We start from the raw sequence: 6,047 nt of genomic DNA, 5'->3' as shown, positions 1-6,047 counted from the left end.
CTCTCCTTCTCTCCAACTGTCTCTCTCTGCCTCTCTTCTTCTTCTCTTCTCTCTCCCTGGCATGCTCCTACCATAATTATACCTTCCTCCCTCCCTCCCTCCATCTCTCTCTCTCTCTCCTCCCCTCCAGTCTCCTCCCATCTCGCTCGCTCACTCCGTGACTCATAGCACTTCCACTTCCAACTTTTTTTACCGTCTCCCTCCCTCCCTCTCTCTCTCTCTCTCTCTCTCTCTGTCTCTCTCTCTCTCTCTCTCTTCTTCTTTATTCCCTCCCTCCCTCCCTCTGTCAGCCTGTCAATGGAGCAAAGCCGGGATTCCTTTATTCTTCCCTCCCTCCCACGGCTATGAATGAGTTACGTGGGGAAATACTGATGATTTAACCACTGACTGACTGACTGACTGACTGTCTGTCTGTCTGTCTGTCTGTCTGTCTGTCTGTCTGTCTGACTGTCTGTCTGTCTGTCTGTCTGTCAGTTTGTTTATTTAGTCTGGTTGCCAGGTGGCATCATGGGTAATGAGTGTGTCTCGCCGGTGTGTTATTCGATGAGTTTTCTATGAATGAAGAAGCGTCTGCAGGTGAGAGATTCAGAGATTCAGAGATTCAGAGATTCAGAGATTCAGACGTTTGGTTTTAGTTCTTTTATTTTATTTGGTTTTCTTTTGATTTTTTTCTCATTTGCTTTGGTTTGTTTTGTTCTTTTCTTTCTCCAGCGCTTTCTTTCTCTCTCTCTCTTCTCTCTCTCTCCCAATCTCGCCTGACCCATCTGCCCATTTATTTCCCTCTAGGGCTGCAACTAACCATTATTTTCATTGTCGATTAACCTGTCGATTATTTTCTTGATTAATCGATTAGTTGTTTGGTTTATAAAATGTCAGAAAACGGTGAAAAATGTGGATCAGTGTTTCCCAAAGCCCAAGATGACGTCCTCAAATGTCTTGTTTTGTCCACAACCCAAAGATATTCAGTTTACTGTCATAGAGGAGGAAAGAAACCAGAAAATATTCACATTTAAGAAGCTGGAATCAGAGAATTTTGACTTATTTCTCTTAAAAAATGACTCAAACCGATTAATCGATTATCAAAATAGTTAATCGATTAATCCTTGCAACTCTATTTCCCTCCATGAAATACTTTCCTCTCACTCGCTGTCCAGCACTGAAAACATTGAGTTCTTTTTCTTTCTTTCTTTCATTCTTTCTTTCTTTCTCTCTTTCTTTCTTTCTCTCTTTCTTTTTTCTGTTTGCTCACCTGCAGACAGAAAGCGTCGCACATGAAGGCAGGAGGACAAACCCCTCAGCGGCGGCGGGACGTCCTGCGCTCACGGTGCCGCGGGTCTGAACCCAGCCGCCTCTTCTTCCCTTTGAAGTCTTTGAAGTCTTCACCACCGCTGTCATCATCATCATCAGTCTCATCATCCTAAAAAAAAACACCTAACTCTCCTCCTCCTCCTCTCCGTTTCCCATGCAGCCACAGCTAGTTCTCCAGAGGCACTTCACCACTTCACTTTTTGATTTCCCAGCAGCCCATGGGTTCCCGCTGCCAGTCGTCATGCCAACAGATGATGTCACTTTACTACAGAAATGACAAGAAGCATCTGAAAAAGTCCCTGTCAGGTCAGAAACACTGACCTGATCATCTCTTTCTTAAGGGTTTTCTAAAGAGAATTTAAGGGGTTCTGACTTCTAAACAGGGTTTAAGGGGTTTCTAATAAGGTTTTTAAGGGGTTAATAAAGGGGTTCTGATGGGATTCTATAGGGGTTCTAAAGGGGTTTGTGAGGGGGATCACCATGAGGTTCTATAGGAATCCCTAAGGGGTTTCTAAGGAGTTTCTGATAGCCTCTAAAGGGGTTTTAATGGGATTTTAAGGGGGTTCTAATGAAGCTCCCCCTCGTGAAGGAGTTCTAAGATGGTTCAGAGGGAACTGGAAAGCGGTTGGTTCTAATGGACGTCTAACAAGGCTCCAAGAGGTTCTGAGGGGATTCTTAAGGAAGATTTAAGGGGTTCTTAAAGGATTCTAATGAGGTTCTGAGGGGTTCTTACAGGACTATAGGCGGAATCCAAAGGGGGAATCTGAAGGGGTTTCTAAATGTGTCCGAAAGGGAACGTTATTTAAAGGGTTTCTTAAGGGGTTCTAGAGTTGTTCTAAGGAGATGGGATGGTGAAGGGGGGGTGAGGTTGAGTGAGGTTCTGAGGGATTCCAAAGGGGTTCTAAGGGCACTCTAAAGGGGTTCTATGGGGTTTCCAAAGAGGATCCAAGGAGATTCCAAAAGGGCTTCGAGGGGGTTCTGAAGTGGTTCCAGAGGGAATTCTAAAGGGGATTGTAAGATGTTGTAAAGGGTTCTGAGGGGTTTTAAGGAGGTTCTAGAGGGATTCTAAGGTTCTAAGGAGGTTCTATGATGGTTCAGATACTAGAATCAGAAGAACATTGTAAGATCCAGTCTCTCTCTCTCTCTCTCTCTCTCTCTCTCTGTCTAACGTGGTCAAGAAAAATAGAGAAGTCAACCTGAAAGCTGTTGTAAAACACACAGTCACACTGACTGTATAGGAAGCAGTGAAGACGCAAAGTTACACACACACACACAGTCAGACGCAGACACACACACTCACACACACTCACTCACACACACTCACTCACACACACTCACTCACACACACTCACACACACTCACTCACACAGACCACCGAATCACCAGGAACTGACCACCGTGTCAACTTCCTGTTTTAATCAGAGCGTCTGGGATTCTCCCTTTCTACTGCAGCATCATCGTGTGTAGGTGTGTGTTTGTGTGTGTGTGTGTGTGTGTGTGTGTGTGTGTGTGTGTGTGTGTGACTCGCCCCGGCCCGTGTGATGTCATCACTCTCTGCGTTGCCTTATAAGCCGCTGCAGTGTGTGTGTCGTATGGAAATGAACGTGTCTGCACCGGTCGCTTCCTTAAATAACCACAACCTGTGAGTCATACCTGTCGCTCCGCTGTGTGTGTGTGTGTGTGTGTGTGTGTGTGTGTGTGTGTGTGTGTGTGTGTGTGTGTGTGTGTGTGTGTGTTTTTAACGTCGCCCCGGGGGCCAAAGAGACGCTCCGATACAGTTTGAATGGAGACAAAATATACGAGGGAGCGCTTGATTTAGCTTAAACTAGAAGGGTTAGGGGTTAGGGTTAGTGTCCAGCAGGAGTAATCAAGCGCTCCTCAATGTCTTTAACCTCTTTTCCCCTTAAATTTCCCCTTAAGTAGCTTCAAAGTTAGAAAAATAAAAATTCTCCATATTATGATTATCTCTCATCCATATTGTGTCTCTGCTGCTGAGGCTGGGAGAAATGTTCAAACACAAGACGCTGAAACATCACAGCAAATGGAAAAAAAAATATTTTCTGCTTCATTTTCTCCACATTTCCCTGTAATTCAGCCCGACATGTTTGGTGTCTTTGGAAACCTTGAGATCTGGACTAGAATTTAAAAATAAAGTCCTGTGGGTTTGAACAAAGCTCGGCTGAAGAAACATGCGTTTGTAATGAAGGAGCCAAGGCAGGGAGGAAGAGATTCAGATTAAATGTTTATCCTGGTGAGCGTTTGGTTTCTGGATTTGGTTCAGAGTGGGCTGTCTGTCAAACACAACCCCGGCTTTGGTGTTTGATGTGTTGTAGTTTTATTAAGATCGTCTTCCTCTGTCCAGACTTCCTCTGTCTGGGGTCAGAGAGCCAATCACATGATGCTGAATGTTTACAGTGATATTAAGCTTTATTTATGTATTATATTGATCATGTGTGTTCAGACCTGGATGAGCTGCTTGGCTGTGAGGAAACACATTGATCAGAGTGAGGAATCGACTGGTGGTGGATGAAGAGTTGCACTGCTCCATCTTGTGGACATGTGGTGTCATTTCACCTTAAATCCGTGACCTGAAGCTACCTTCCTACCTTCCTACCTTCCTACCTTGTTACCTTCCTACCTATCTAACCTTCCTTCCTTCCTTCCTCCCTTTGTTCCCTTTTCCAAATTCATTCACCCTCTTTCCTTCTTCCTTGTTTCCTAATCAGCAAACATTATTCCACTGCTTCCTTACTTTATTTATTCACTCTTTTTTATTCCCTTTTGTTCACTTCAGAGATTATCATTCTTTCTTTCTTACTTTCTTTCTTTCTTTCTTTTTCTTTTTGGTTCCCTAACAAACTATTTCCCTCCTCCCTTCCTTTCGTCAGTGATTCATTCTTTCATCTCTTTCCCTTTTATTCACTGTTTCTTTGTTAATTTCTTTCTTTCTCTCTTTAGTTCCCGAACCAACAAACTATTTCCATCTTTCCTTCCTTCCCTCCTTCCTTCCTTCCTTCCTTCCTTCCTTCTTTCCTTCAATCATTCATTCTTTTGTCTCTTTTGCTTATATTCTGTTTCTTTCCATTTCTTTCTTTCTTTTTCTTTCTATCTTTCTTTGTCAGTGTCTTGCCTTTTGCTCTCTCACAGTCAGTGTGTGTGTGTGTGTGTGTGTGTGTGTGTGTGTGTGTGTGTGTGTGTATCAGGGAGGTGAATGATGTCTTCCTCCTCTGCTCTCTGGGTCTCGGCAGCTTTATGAAACAGCTTTGTGGAGGTGCAGACTAATTTACTGCCCTGCTGCACACACACACACACACACACACACACACACACACACACACACTGTGTCTCACACACACACACACACACACACACACCACAGGACACACTCGCACACACACACACACCGCGTCTACCGGGATGTGATATTGGTCATGATGTCACCTGATGTCACCAGGGGTCCTCCAGCTGTATGTGTGTGTGTGTGTGTGTGTGTGTGTGTGTGTGTGTGTGTGTGTGTGACACGGTGTGTGTGTGTGTGTGTGTGTGATGGATTGCATTGCTCTGGCCTCACAGTGGGAGAGGTGAGAGAGAGAGAGAGAGAGAGAGAGAGAGAGAGAGAGAGAGAGATGGCTGATGGCAGTCCAGTTTGGCCTCTCTCTCTTTATCTCGATCACCCACACACACACACACACACACACACACGATGGCGGGAAGGAGAGGAGGAGGAGGAGGAGGAGGAGGAGGAGTGACATTTGAGGAGCTCCATTCCTCTCTGCACAGCGGGGGGGAGAGAAAGTGAAATATCGTCTGAAGGAAGGAGGGAGGGAAGGAGGGAGGGAAGGAGGGAGTAAGGGAGGGAGAGAGTATATATAGACCTGGCCAGGTACATTTACACAAAAAGGGGAATAGATTAATTAATTGAAACAAAAGATGACTATATTCAAATAAATTTAACATAAGTAATTAACTTACTTAATATAAAGACATTTGCATTTAAATTAATTAACGATCAAGTTTTAACTACTAAATAAATACATACACAACTAAAACAAAGGCGCCCCCCCGCCCGTTCACATGGTTTGACCGGACTCCCCTCCTCCGGTATAATAGTCCAGTCCAAATGTTCAGTGCATCTTGACAGTTTGGATGCTGGTGGACATGCAAGCAGGTGGAAGAGAGGTCAGGTTATAGAAATGCAGAGTAATTAACAGCAAGATGATAAAAACATGTTTAACTAAAATGCACACACTCAAATTAGAAACATGTAATATCGATAATGCTAATAAAGTTTGAGCATGTTATTGAAACCTATGTGTCGTGTCGTTATGTGGTTTGTGTGTTGTGAATGTAAACGTGCCACAAACTCACCACATGTGAACAAAGGAAAAGAGAGGTGAGGTGAAGGAGTGAGATCAGATTTTACACTGTTATGTGTGGTGATGCAGTGCAGCCGTCACACGAGGCCACCGGCCATGTCTGGTCTGTCAGCATTTTGTAACTGTCAATCAAATCTCTTTTTCCTGGTGTTTCAGAACAGTCAGAAAGTTATCTTCTTAACATTCTGCCCATGGAGAGAACCAATCTAAACAACTAGGGCTGCAACTAACGATTATTTTCATTGTCGGTTAATCTGTCGTTTCTTTTCTCGATTAATCGATTAGTTGTTTGGTCTATAAAATGTGAGAAAATGGTGAAAAATGTGGATCAGTGTTTCCCAAAGCCCAAGATGACGTCCTCAA

The sequence above is a fragment of the Centroberyx affinis genome, unplaced genomic scaffold, assembly GCF_046629955.1.
Source record: "Centroberyx affinis isolate AG114_WGS23_722 - 3 ecotype Tasmania unplaced genomic scaffold, CSIRO-AGI_Caff_v1 ptg003445l_1, whole genome shotgun sequence".
In the NCBI taxonomy this organism is placed as follows: Eukaryota; Metazoa; Chordata; class Actinopteri; order Beryciformes; family Berycidae; genus Centroberyx; species Centroberyx affinis.
This window is presented reverse-complemented; position numbering follows the sequence as displayed.